Consider the following 14,728-nt stretch of genomic DNA (forward strand, 5'->3'; position numbering starts at 1 on the left):
CAAAACATCAGCACAAGTATTAAGCCTAGAGATGTTTGCTAGAAAATCCCCATGGCTTGTCTGTTGAGGGGAGATGCTGGCTATGCCCTTAAAACAATTTGAATCTTGGGCAAATAAATGTGAAGAAATAACGGCAGGGTTAGAAAGGCCTATAGGTCTAGTTGGCCAGGGGCCCACATGATATAAACTTGGAAATAAAGAATAGAATTTGGGAGGTGTTCTTACAGAAATGAAGAGGAAAAGGAGCATCATGTCCCCATAACATTACTTTAGAGAGATGAGTAAACGGCACATTAGCAAAGCTAATGAGTCTTCAGTTCAGTTCAGTCCAGTCCCTCAGTTGTGTCCGACTCTTTGCGACCCCATGAATTGCAGCACGCCAGGCCTCCTTGTCCATCACCAACTCCCTGAGTTCACTCAGATTCATGTTCATCGAGTCAGTGATGCCAACAAGCCATCTCATCCTCTGTCGTCCCCTTCTCCTCCTGCCCCCAATCCCTCCCAGCATCAGAGTCTTTTCCAATGAGTCAACTCTTTGCATAAGGTGGCCAGAGGACTGGAGTTTCAGCTTTAGCATCATTCCTTCCAAAGAAATCGCAGGGCCGATCTCCTTCAGAATGGAGTCTTACCTTCCATTATATCAAATTTTTAGGACATTGAATGAAACCAAGCTGCAAAGAAAGCTTGGGGAGAGCTGAGCAGGAGAGATATCACAAACCCTAGAAGAACTAGATCTACAGGTTCTGTTTCATATCTTACTTGAAATAAACTTCAGGACCAAGACTCTCTCCCCTTTCTGACATTCCAATTATTCGTAAACTTTTAAAGACAGTTTAGTTTTCTCTGTGGAAAAATTCCAGTCTCCATGACAGTGGACCCACCCATGTCTGTTACCCACCCATGAACAGGAGTTGCAAAACGGGGAAGGCTAAAATCAGCTTCCATCCTCCCCTTGACGGCTTCTAGCAATCAAGGGTCATTTCTCTGTAAATTATTACCTTTGAGGCCCTTTTGGGATTGTGGGGGCTATTTTTAAAAACAGTAACCACCAGGGACTTCCCTGGTGGTCCAGTGGTTAAGACTCTGCACTTCTAAGGTAGGAGGCACAGGTTCCATCCCTGGTCAGGGAACCAAGATCATCGCACGTGCAATGCAGAGCAGCCAAACAAAAAAAGAGTAACCACCAGTACTCACAACTCTTTTGTTCATATTTCTAAATATTTTTAAGAGAAAAGTTTACAATGTGTTATTATTAAAAGTCATATGTGGGTGCTCAGTTGCTCAGTCCTATCTGACTCTTTGTACCTTCATGGACTGTAGCCTGCCAGGCTCCTCTGCCCATGGATTTCCCAGGCAACAATACTGGAGTGGGTTGCTATTTCCTACTCCAGGGGATCTTCTTGACCCAGGGATCAAACCTGTGTCTCTTGCATCTCTTGCATTGGCAGGCAGAATGTTTACCACTGAGCCACCTGGGATGCCCATTAAAAGTTATAAGGGGAACTAAAATTCCACTGAGCCTGGTTTTACTTGACCTAGTCACCTCTGCAGTCAGGAACTTAATGTCTCCAATAGTAACTCCCCAGAATCTCAGAAGCATGCAAGACAGAGACGATGCTAGAGTTCACAGCTCCCCCTCCACCATGAGCCTTTCAGGATCAAACCGCCACAAATATGATTAGATAGTTAGAAAACAACTCCAATCACAAACTTCAAATAATAAGCTTTCAATTGAAACAAGACAGCTTGCAGAGAACTGACTAATAATGATGACATGAGGGGCTCTTCCTCAGAAGGGAAACAGGGGGCAGCTACCGTCAATCTGCTCAGGGAATTAGGATTTATGAAGGCAGAATGTACAAAGAACCACTCCACTTCCTAACCTTGAAGGAAGGATAAGAGTTAATCCCAGCGAAAACTCATATAAAGCTTCAATGAGGCAACAGCAGTGGGGCTTGGGGCCACGGAATACCTAGGTCCTATGTGCTGACTGGTACGGCCTATGAGGGAAGGCAGAGGGACCAAGGACCAAGATTCCCCATTTCTAGTTTGGCGGCGGGTTGGATGGTGGGCCAGCAGTGGATAGGAAGCACAGGAGAGGGGCGGTTTCAGGGTGCAAGGGCAGTAATTCCCTTAAGTATAGGCTTCCAGAATCACGGAGGAATATGGGCAGATGGCGAGAGAGCAGGACTACAGAAGAGGACTGGTAGGGACCAGAAGAGATGGCAAAGGAGGCACTCAATGGAATAAGTAAATTTACCAGGAGAGGAACCCAGGTGGAGGAGCGGGGGATGAAGGAGACACAGCTGGGAACAGCCCAGAGAGCTGAGGAATGCAAACATTCAGGGACTGGGAAGAAGGGGTAAAAAAAAAGAAAAAAAAAAAAAAACAAGAAAGAAACTGAAAAGACACAGAGCCAGAGAGAAGCTGAGCCAGCAGAGTGTGTCAAATACCACCAGCTGATGAGACGCCAGAAGTAACATTGGATTTGGCAACAAAGAGTCATTTGGGGAAGTAATCAGAATATTCTCCAGAGCAGAGACTGAAGGCTGAGGAAAGGAGACAGTCCAGGGGGCTGGATACTGGGCAGGAAGTGACCCCAACAGGCCTTTCACCCCTGCTTTCAAGAAATCTAACTGCAAACCTAAAAGTGCATCATTCTAAAATATATTTATTTACCAATATACAAGCAATCTGGAGAAGAGAATGCCAACCCACTCCAGTATTCCTGCCTGGAGAATCCCCTTGACAGAGGAGCTTGGCGGGGTTATAGTCCACAGGGTTGCAAAGAGTCAGATACAACTGAGCAAGTGAACATACATACAAGCAACACGTATTTACATCCTTGTTGCCGAGGAAAATGTAAATTACAACAGATACAGGTAACTGAATCTCCCTAACCATCATGACTCCAGCTCTAACCTGACTGCTTCCAGAGGGAACCCAGTCACACTTCCTTGTAGGCCCTTTGTTACTCCCCACTCATTATGTCCCACAGATTGTTGCATGTTCAACACATAAATCTATTTGCAACATTTTAAACTGCTACATAAAGAAAGCTGCTGCTGCTGCTGCTGCTAGGTCTCTGTGCGACCCCATAGACGGCAGTCCACCAGGCTCCACCATCCCTGGGATTCTCCAGGCAAGAACACTGGAGTGGGTTGCCATTTCCTTCTCCAATGCATGAAAGTGAAAAGTGAAAGTGAGGTTGCTCAGTCGTGTCCGACCCTCAGCGACCCCATGGACTGCAGCCTACCAGGCTCCTCTGTCCATGGGATTTTCCAGGCAAGAGTACTGGAGTGGGGTGCCATTGCTGAGCACTGAAGAACTGATGCTTTTGAACTGTGGTGTTGGAGAAGACTCTTGAGAGTCCCTTGGACTGCAAGGAGATCCAACCAGTCCATCCTAAAGATCAGTCCTGGGTGTTCATTGGAAGGACTGATGTTGAAGCTGAAGCTCCAATACTTCGACCACCTCATGCAAAGAGCTGACTCATTGGAACAGACCCTGATGCTGGGAAAGGTTGAGGGCAGGAGGAGAAGGGGACGACAGAGGATGAGATGGCTGGATGGCATCACTGACTCAATGGACATGGCTCCAGAAGTTGGTGATGGACAGGGAGGCCCGGCGTGCTTCGGTTCATGGGGTTGCAAAGAGTTGGACACGACTGAGCGACTGAACTGACTGAAACTACTATACAGAAGTCCACAGCCCAGACCCACGGTAATTTAGTCTCTGTGACCCTAGTGGCAGCCATTCACACTGTCTCTGAGTTTTCACCCTTAGGAACAAGGTATAATTGATAGTGCCCGTATGGTGGGTATCTGCACATGTAGAGGCACTAAGGAGGACTGACATCCAGAAGATAAATGCTGGATCAGGAAGGTGGTTAAATTTTAATAGACACTGACAAACTCTTCCCAGGGAGGGTTGAAAACTCTAGGGTAATGGGTAACAGGGAGAGCAGACAAGACAAACAGAGGAGCCAACGGAGCCCCCCACCCCGTCTCAGAGCTAGGAAAGCCTCTGCTGCTCCCACAGGGTCAGCTTCTCAGTAAGCACTGCCCCCCAAAATCAAGAGGAAAAGAGTGGACCAGGGCCCTGAGTCCAGACAGCAAATCCATACCTAAGCCCAGAGATAAGACTGCAGCTGTGGAGGCACAGACTTTGTTTTAGATGGAAGACACAGTTACTGACCCACACTCTCTCCCGCAGGATACAGGGTCTGATAGAGGAGTCTGTGCCCCCTGAGAGGAGCAAAGCCCACTGACAGTTCTCTCTTGAACACTCAGATGCTGGGGTTTCTTTGAAAAGGACCAAGTGTCTAAACAGGCAGGGCTTTCTAGTCAGACCGCTTATCAGTGGGGAGATGTGCTTATGGTGTAAGTGAGCAGCACCAAATCAGCTAACTTCCCATTGAATGTGTGAACAGGAAGAGCCTGGTGATCTGAATATGCAAATCCAACCACGCTCATGGCTGTTTTCTGTAAATAGCCACTGAAAGTCCAATGAAATGGGAGTTTACAGGTGTATTCTTCATGCACACTATATGGTATGCAAATATACCTAGATATCACAGCACAGGGCTTGGTCATTCTCGTTCATATCTACTATGTACAGGTACGCTTCTAGGTTATGGAGATTCAAGCAGCAAATAAAACAGATTAAAAATCTAAGCTAGGGCTTCCCTGGTGGTCTAGGGGTTAAGAATTTGCCTGCCAGCGCAGGGTACACAGGTTTGGTCCGGCAGTATCTCACATGCCACGGAGCAATGTGCACCCCAACTATTGGGCCAGCACTCTAGAGTCCACGCTCTGCAAGAAAAGCCACTGCAATGAGAAGCCCACGCACTGTAACGAGAGAGTAGCCCTTGCTCTCCGCAACTGGAGAAAGCCCGAGCAGAGCATCAAAGACCCGGCACAGCCAAAAATAAATAAATGAATAAAGAAATATATAGAAAAAATCCAAGCTAACAAGGAGCTAACTTTCTAAAGAAATGCTAGCCATGTGAGCTCTACTTTACGGATATTTCAGGCATTTTCATGGTTCAATTTTGACTATCCACATTAGTTAGTCCATCCTAAAGGAAATCGACCCTGAATATTCACTGGAAGGACTGAGACTGAAGCTGAAGCTCCAATCCTTTGGCCATCTGATGTGAAGAGCCTACTCACTAGAAAAGACTCTGATGTTGGGAAAGATCGGAGGCAGGAGGAGAAGGGGGCGACAGAGGATGAGATGATTGTGTTGCAGGAAGGAGGACCCCTTCCAGGGCCCGAAACCGGGCTCTTCTCTAACACTCGGAAATGAATTGTCCGAGGAGACACATGTGCTGACAAAGCAAGAGACTTTATTGGGAAAAAGCACCCGGGTGGAGAGCAGTAGGGTAAGGGAACCCAGGAGAACTACTCTGCCGCATGGCTCGCAGTCTTGGGTTTTATGGTGATGGGATTAGCTTCCGGGTGGTCTTTTGGCCAATCATTCTAATTCAGAGTCTTTCCTGGTGGCGCACGCATCGCTCAGCCAAGATGGATGCTAGCGAGAGGGATTCTGGGAAGTGGACGGACACGCAGTGTCTCCTTTAGACCTTTCCCGAACCCTTCCGGTTGGTGGTGGCTTATTAGTTCCGTATTCCTTATCAGGATCTCCTGTCATAAAACAACTCATGCAAATGGTTACTATGGTACCTGGCCAGGGTGGGCGGTTTCAATCAGTGTGCTTCCCCTAACAGTTGGATGGTATCCCCGACTCGATAGACATGAGTTTGAGCAAACTCTGGGAGATAGTGAAGAACAGGGAAGCCTGGAGTGCTGCAGTTCATGGGGTCACAAAGAATTAGACACGACTTAGCAACTGAACAATGACGACAATCCATGATTTTGCCTTAGGTAGGCACAGAAACCCAACGTTCCCCAAAAGATGGAACTCTACTGTGAAATGAAATATTCCCCACTCTACACTCAAGTCTCTTTCAAATGCAAATATCTGAGCCTGAAACAAAGCCAGCTGTTTGGAAGCCATCCGCTACTTCCTCCCCATTAGAGCTGAGGAGCCGGTGGAATGTGAGAGGTGGCCTCATCGGACGCCCCTTACAGTAAACGGGAGTAGGAAGTGAACAATAAAGAAAGCAGGTCTGGCCCCAGATTGTTAGAGGCATATGAAAGAAATGATTTCAGCAAACCCAGAGACTTGCATTTTCCCATACGTAAAAGATGGCTGAATCTCTTCACATGACAGATTTGGCTTTTCTTAAGTGTGTGCTTGCTCCATTCCTTCAGTCCTCCTTGCGACTGAAGAGTCCTCTTCAGTCCTCTACCATGGACTAGCCCCCCAGGCTCCTCTGTCCATGGGATTCTCCAGGCAAGAATACTGTAGTGGGTTGTCATTTCCTTCTCCAGGGGATCTTCCTGACCCAGGAATTGAACCCCCATCTCCTGAGTCTCTGTATTGCAGGTGGATTATTTATCCACTGAGCCACCTAAAAGTGTGAAAGTCGCTCAGTTGTGTCTGACTCTTTGCGACCCCAGGCACTATACAGTCCACGGAATTCTCCAGGCCAGAATACTGGAGTGGGTAGCATTTCCCTTCTCCAGGGGATCTTCCCAACTCAGGGATGGAACCCAGGTCTCCTGCATTGCAGGCGGATTCTTTACCAACTGAGCCACAGAGTAGTCTTTCAATATTCAGACTACCTGCCTCCTTGCTGCAAACTTATACATAGCCTGGGTCCTCCTCTGCCTCCTCAGAGTCAGCTCTCTCAGGATTGGCTGAGATGCTGTCTCCTGGGCTCGAGTCCTAACATTCCCACTGAATGAAACCTAACACTCAAAGTTTGCACCTGTTTTTCCAGTCAACACTACCAAACCTACACCCTCCAGATTCTGAGAGCCCCTGGTCACTTGTTCCCCAATTCTAGGGCTAAGACCCCAGCCACACACACAGTTCGGTTTCTAGCCCATCATCCTTCTCATTTTACACTGGACCAGGAATTGGGGGCCCCCAGGAGAAGAACTGGGGTACCCACATACTCATTTTCTCCACCCCTACTTCCTCCCAATCACCAAAATGCTTGGATTGGCTACATAGAAAGAAGGGCTGATATTATTATTTTTAACCTGTGAATGATTTACCATGTATCTCAAAAGGCCAGGATGAGTAAATCCGTCACGAGTAAAAACATCATGCTGTTCAATGTGTCTCACTAAACTTATTGCTGTGCTGTTCTTGTCTAGTCAACCCAGAACATGGCTCATACAGCCTGGTATCTGCAACTTAATCAGGAGCTCCAGGACCCTCAGCACAAAGTTTAGCCCATTCAGGCTTCCCCTTTAGGGAAAGGGGAGAACAATTGCGTAGGACACCAACTGGGCCACTGAGGTCAACCATGGGCCAGCACAGCAAAGGAAAGCCTGTGGGTCAGAACCAGCCAGCTCCTGTTTATGTAAATAAAGTTTTATTGGAACACAGCCATGCTCATTTGTTGGTATTTTGTTTCAGCCGCAGAGTTGAGTAGTTGCTAAGGACCACAGGGCCTTCATAGCTGAAATGTTTACTAGCTGGCTCTTTACAGGAAAGGTTTGCCCAGCCCAGGACCAGGAAGTAGAGCTGAGGAGCTGTGCTAACTGCTGAAGTGTAAATTAGCATCTCAAAGGCAAATGACAACTTACTCTACAGATCAACAGTCAAAGGAACAGCAGACAGGCAATCAGCTCAACTGGTCGTGATCAATTGGCTGTGGTCCTCCCCTGAGTGTCCTGCCTTCTCCAGAGCATGCCCTGCTGCCCCCCAAATGGAACCTGGTGCTTTAAGTGAATTAAATTGTTCATCTGCCATATGTTATTTTCAGGGCTACAGCTTAAGGGTTTAATTTGTCTGTCTACAAAAAAAAAAAAAAAAGATTTGTGGAAGGGTGGTGGAGGACATGTCTTTGAGTTCAGCGCTTTTTTTCTGTGGGTCAAAAGCCCACATAGTAGGAAAAAAAAAAAAAAAACCCTCACATCTGTTATACAAACACGGCTTGTGGAACCAAAAATAAAACCCACACTGATGAAAGCTGGCGTGTTGCAAGATATAATTTTAGACTTAATTTTAAGACTGTAGAAACAGCCTCACTGAAATTTAAAAACCACAACCTTGCTTCCCCCCCCCCCGCCCCCCGCCCCCCGCCCCAACCCTCCCAGCAAATACCTAACCCCTCTTTGTGATTAAGCTCAACCCTGCTTTAGAGGGCAAAACACTCTAAGCCCTTTTACAAACCTCCCACCTCAACTGGACTTCCAGTTCCCCCACATAAGGATAGGGAGAAAGCATTCCTGAGTTCTGATGTGACCCCAGAGGTCAACAGAAGGGAGCACTAAGCTGACACCACCATCTCTGATAATCACTAATGGAATTCAGATATTTTTAACTTTCAAACACAACCACGTGCACATGTGGCCTGATGCTAGGGGCGCCTTCCTCACACACAGAAAGTACATAAGGAGGCCCAGTTCTCACGCCCGCATCCCATGCACCTGGCATACTGCTTGGCACTCACACAGGCAGGAAAGAAGGGAGGAAGGAATCAGTTACGTGACTTAAAAGATTTTTTTTTAAAACAAGAACTCAGATTACAGTTTAACCAAGTAACAGGATCAGTCTTTTAAACCCTTATCAAGTATCAAGACTCAACTATTCACAAAATGTCTGTCTGCTGCTCACCGCTGCAATCTGAGGCTACTGTTTAATGTTGTGCCATTTGTCTGTGCCTCTGACCCTGTCACAGCAGAGCTGTTTCCAGCCATAAGACCATGTCTGTCCCATTTATCTGTAGACAGCATCAAGGCCTCTGCAGATTGTTGCTTAACAGACACTTTTGATGATGACAGAAAAACGGGGTTAGGAAAATTTCAGTTCTCACATCTCATTGTCCCTCGCCCACAGTGAGGTGCATCCTGAAACGGAGATCCTACTAACATCCGATGCTCCCCAAAAGCTTCTGGATAATAGATCTTCCAGACAAAGGACAATAACTATTGTTTCTTGTTTTCTGGCTCCTGGAGAGCTCATTATTACTGGACAAGGGTCAAACCTCTTTGTCTTTGGTTCAGACTCAAAAAGGCTCTCAGCAGGGTTTCACATTAGTTCAGATCGTTGCCTGCAGAACCAATCTGCTTCCCACCATCATTTCCCCACATTCACTAAGTACTGAAGGCTGGGGCCTGAGCCACGAAAGAAGCGACGGATGGGGGGCCACGGGAATGGTCTTCTTTGGGTGATGTTACGTCTGGATGCAATGTGGACCTAAGATAGAATTGTTTGGAAACACATGTCCCCAGAGTCAGCCAACTGAGAGTGGAGGGGACCCAGAAGATTTAAAAGATGGAATCTCACTGCCAGCACACCCCTGGCTAACTCTGATCAGGCCACAGTAAGAATGCCCCCTCTGCATTCTACAGAGAACTTGAAGTTCAATGGCCCAGACCAACCTTTTAACCTCAGAAACACGCTGGCTGATCTGCTGGACACATATAAGGAACAATAGCAGTACAATGAACTCAGCAGGTGTTCAGAAGGAGGACTTCTGAAAAGCATTCTATCTCAGCTGAATTTAAAAAAATAAAAATAAAAAACTCCAGAATCAGATAACTAGGTCAGCAATTTTGGGGGTGGGGGGTGGGCCAGGGGGTACTAAGTCAACACTTGTTCTAACACAAAACAGAAAATACCAGCTGAGACTATAGAGTTCCGCTCCCTATAACTTGAATACACTACAGCAATACCTGTTGCAAGGTCTCAGGTACAAGGTTCTGCTAACATTCAACCAGTAAAGACCAAAATCAAAGCGAGAGCCAGACTTCCCAGCTTGAGCGTGAATACCTGTCATTCTGTGCTGTGACAAATTACATGGTGTTTGTGACCAAAGCAGAGTATTTTTCACTGCTGCTGTTTACTTTGAAAAGATGGTCACACCAAACACGACTTGAAGGCAGGTTCTATTTCATAGGCAAAGCCACCGCATAAGTAAACAGTAGATCTGTGGTGGCCCCTATTTTCTACTTCAGACTAACTGTCGTCCCTGGAGCCCAGCTTCTGGTTCTCACGGGGGAAGGAGGCTGGTGGGGAAGGAAAGCTAAGGAAGCTGCCGAGGCCCGTGTTTTCCAAAGGAGATGCTTCTCCCTCACCGTAAGTCCAGAAGGAAGGTCGGGAATCGTGAGGAAGGGTGCTTGCTAAGGCTTCTCCTGCTCCTTCTCAGCAACAGCCAGACCCGGCTGAACAGGCCCCCAGCGGGGGCCCAGCAGTCCTGGGTCCTCGTCCAGCGCTACCTGGTGTCACGCCTTGGACAAGCCACCTCACTGCCCTGGGCCACCCCTCTCATCTGTCAAAAGAGGAGACTGGTGAGGATTATAATGAAGACTCTGACACTGTGAAACAATGTTTTACTCAAATCATACTGTCAAAAGAGGGCAATATTTTCTGCGTCGCATGTAACACCACATAGTATCTGCTGTCTCTTCACTGGGGAGAAGACATAAATAGAAGCTGCATCCTTCCCCTCCTCCCCTCCCCCCCCCCCATCTATTATCTTTTTAACTAGATTCTTTAACTAGTAATTTTATTTCCTGTTTTTTTTTTTTTTTTTAAATCCCGTGACTAGCAAGGGACCGGGAACAGGAGGGCTTTCCCCAAAACAATACTATCCCTAATGCTTTCATATTCCTAATAATGCAGGTTAAACATAAAAAGTAGAACAGCTCATTACTGAATTTCAGCATCTCTGACATAGTGGATCAAAGCTCTGTCAACTCTAGGAACCACCAAAGCTGGCTAAATGTCACTGAACTGACCACAGGTGTACTCAAGAGAGCATTCTGAAATCTAAGTTTTTCTCTGAGGCAAGTAGCTTCTGCGTTCCTCTACAGCCTGTGGGGACTCTGGAATTTGAACATGGAGTACCATCTGGGAGAAATACAAGTTCCAACAACATCCTCAGGTCACCCATGGGGATAGTTATCTCGAGAAAGAAGTCTGGGGGAAGTGAACATGCGAAGCCAGGGACAGGAGGGCAATCCAAGTCTCAATAAGAGAACTGGAATGAGACATCAGGAAGCCTGGCGGGCTGAAGCAGGACTGCCCAACAGCAGACTGGAAACCCAACACTTCATGACCTTTGTGGGGAAGTATGTGGTCAGCACTGGACCTGGAAAAGGTGGGGAGGATGACCTGTCAGGATCCCGGGCCTGTCCTGAGAAAAGCCTGCCTCAACCAGCTGACCTGTCGGGATGTGAACAATCAAAGGCAGAAATGAAAGTGCTGCTTCAGGGAAGGGATCAGGCCAGGATGTGACCTCTTCACTGCCTGCGGGGTGGGGGGAATCTCCAGATATGGATGTGGCTTGGAACAAGCCTGGCTATAAATAGTAGTTCTTTATTTCATTTTCATCCATCTACTTCCAAATAATCTTATGCTAATACAGCTAATATACATGAATTTCCTATTAACACATCTTCTTCTAATGCACAGTGAAAACGACTGGGAAATACAGGCCAAAGGTAATTTATATATCACCTCTAGGGGATATGTTGAGAGAGACTAGATTTTCTGAATAAATAGAGAAAAATCCTTTAAGCCCATCCTGCTACCTCCATTCCAAGGGCCTAAATCCATAGCTGGCAGCCTCAACATCCATCCCTGTTCCCCTTCCCTTGCAAATTTGGACTTCATAATAACTGTAGAAATCGTGATTAGAACATATACTTGAAATTTGTTTAAGGTGGGGGAGGTGGTGACTGTAACCTGGGAGTGTAACTGAAAAGGGGGCCAGATTCAGATCCCATCACTGTCCCACTTCCACCCCACGCTGGTCCTGAGATTGAGCAGTCTACTGAACCAAAGTGACTAGGACAATTTCTAAATGGCTCCTTGGATAAAAAACTCCAGATTCCAGCAAGCCAAGGGCAGACCAGCCACGGCAGGAAGGGGCTTCTCGGGTCCAGCCTGGGCCTGTGTGCACGGATCCGCACAGACCACTGAGCACACTCAGCAACCTCTCTCCTCATCAGGCTGGGCAACGAGCCTGGGGTCCATTCTGATACATACAAGCCTTTTCACAAACTCATAAACTCAGAATTTAAGCTGTTTCAGGAGATGCACGTCCAAATGCCTTTCTTGGGAAGCAAGAAGTAAGGATAGAGGTAAGCATCCAGCAACGGGGCCTACGGTGAGCTAGCAGGCTTGGCCCTCTAAAAGGCAGCCAACCGCACATTACAAAAAAAAAAAAAATCTGCAGGCCAAACAAGAAGAGCTTGTAAACCAAGGAACAATTCCTAGGCTAGGAGGTTTTCAGGGGCACCTGAAATCCCTGGGTGTGGCCCTGGCTAATGGGCGGGGCTGGGGCTGGCTTTTCTCAAGTTCAGGGAAAGAATGGAATTCAGAAGCTGCTTTTAAGACACTGAGGAACTGCAGCCTGAGGCAGCCCCTCACCTCTGGGATCTCATCCAGCCCTCCTTTTCTGCCTACGTTATCACCCTGTGCTGAAAAGAACCAAAATGCTCTTTTCATCCAATCATAGGGAGAATGCAATTTCACATTCCTACTCAGAGGAAAATGACCTAAACTCACCAGCAGAAAGTCATGTATATAAAGAAAACATGTCTCCAAAAGAGATCAAGTTAAGACTATAAAACGTTAACACTTTTTACAACAAAGGAAGGGACCAAAAAAACCACTGCTATCCAAACCAAAGATCATAGTAGCTTCTCCTCTCAATACAAAGAATGATGCTTCAAATTTTAAATTTCAAGCAAACCCACACACACTACAACAACAACACAAACACCGGTCTTCCAAAATATGGAAGATGTGTTTTGGTTCTGAAAAAAAAGTAAGACACAAAGCTTCAGCCATCTCAGGCACCACCTACCACCCCATCAATGAGTCAGCCTGGGGACCAAGTGAACACGGGTTGGAGGAGACGGATCTGAGACGCTTCAGTGCAGGGGCCTGCAGGCTCTTCCTACCTGGACCTGGCACACAGCTCACAGGGAGGCAGCCCCAACGGCCATACATGCCCTTCCCTCCCTTTTCCAGCATTGGCTTAGTCTTCAGAGCTCCTACCCGACAAGAAACAAGAACAGCCCTCCTTTGCACAGCTTCCCAGGATGCCCAAACCTCAGGGTCAGCACCCCTCCACACAGAAGTTCCATCTTGATTCGGTGGTGCCGGGCAGAAGGCTCACATCTCTCGCCAATTTTGTAGTTATTCTCCGATGTTCTAAAGTGGATTTTTAATCCCCACAGGCATCACATATCTCAAGACTATTTCTGAGTGAATTACACAGCTACTGACAACGATGACTTGCAATAAAACAGGTGGTATGTTTTGAGATGGGAAAAATGCTCACAGGAGAAGACAGAAATCACACCCAGGTCAACCAGCACAGCAGAATCAGAGTGCTCATGAGAAAGAGGAGGTTCCTAAGGGGAAAAGGGAGGACGTGCGCTCATCTTCTCCTGGGAGAACACCAAGATCTCAACTCGCTGCTGAACGATCACTGACAGGAGAATGCGGCAACCCACCAAAAAGATACCCCGCGACCAAGGACAAAGGAGAAGCCCCAACAAGACAGGAGGAGGGGCACAATCACATCGAAAATCAAACTTCATATCCACCAGAGACTCTAGGAGGGCACACACCAAACCTTGTGCGCACCAGGACCCAGGGAAAGGAGCAGTGACCCCACAAGAGACTGACCCAGACCTGCCTGGGTCTGAGGGCCTTCTGCAGAGGCTCGGGTCAGCAGCGGCCTGCCACAGGGCCGGGGCACGAGCAGCAGCAGTCCTGGGAGGCGCGGCGTGTGGCATTCGTCCTCGTGGAGGAGGTCGCCATTAGCTCCACCAAGGGCTCCACTCCAGCACTCTTGCCTGGAAAATCCCATGGAGGGAGGAGCCTGATAGGCTGCAGTCCATGGGGTCGCAAAGAGTGGGACACGACTGAGTGACTTCACTTCAGTCACTTCATACTTCATCACTGGAGAAGGAAATGGCAACCCACTCCAGTATTCTTGCCTGGAGAATCCCGTGGACAGAGGAGCCTGGCGGGCCGTGGTCCATGAGGTCGAAGAGAGTCGGACACGACTGATGTGACTAAGCACGCATGCACAAGCCCGTGGGTGGGTCCTCCACAAACTGGAGAACAGTTACACCCGAGAAGTTCTCGCGCTGTTGCAGAAGCTCTAGACCCCACAACAGACTTCCCAACCTGGGGATCCAGCAAAGGGCCTGAGAACCCCCCAGGCAATCTGACTTTGAGGGTCAGCAGGATTCGATTACAAAACTTCCACAGGTTTGCAGAAACAGTGAGAAGAGGCAGGACGAAGTCTGGCCCAGCAGCTCTTGGCAGCTCCCTCTTGCTCAGACTTCAACACCCGCCTCGTTCTGCAGCCAAGGCGAAAACTGAACATAACAGAAAAGGCGCTGCCTTGTGCCCTTCACGCTCACACCAGAGGCCTGCGAGGCTCTGGACAGAGCCCTGGCCGGTGCGCACGAAGGCAAGGCTGCTGGGTGGGAGGCAATTACATACTCCCATCCGGACTGGAAAGGATACGTGCTTTCCCCTCTTTCTCTCACATCCTCCGACATCTCCACAGGCCAGCAAAGAGAGGGCAAGGACTGCGGCAAAGCCCAGTGTGTGTCCCCACAAGGGGACCTTTCAGCGCCTGCCCTCAAGCAAGGCCTGAGGATGAAGTCAG

General features: G+C 47.9%; 1 protein-coding gene across 4 annotated transcripts in view; it reads right to left on the reverse strand.

Annotated features, from left to right (window-relative positions):
• Positions 1 to 14,728, reverse strand: part of SERINC5 (serine incorporator 5) — a 109,440-nt gene that overhangs the window by 37,922 nt on the left and 56,790 nt on the right. The window lies entirely within an intron of this gene.

This window comes from Ovis canadensis, chromosome 7 (genome assembly GCF_042477335.2).
Source record: "Ovis canadensis isolate MfBH-ARS-UI-01 breed Bighorn chromosome 7, ARS-UI_OviCan_v2, whole genome shotgun sequence".
Classification (NCBI taxonomy): domain Eukaryota; kingdom Metazoa; phylum Chordata; class Mammalia; order Artiodactyla; family Bovidae; genus Ovis; species Ovis canadensis.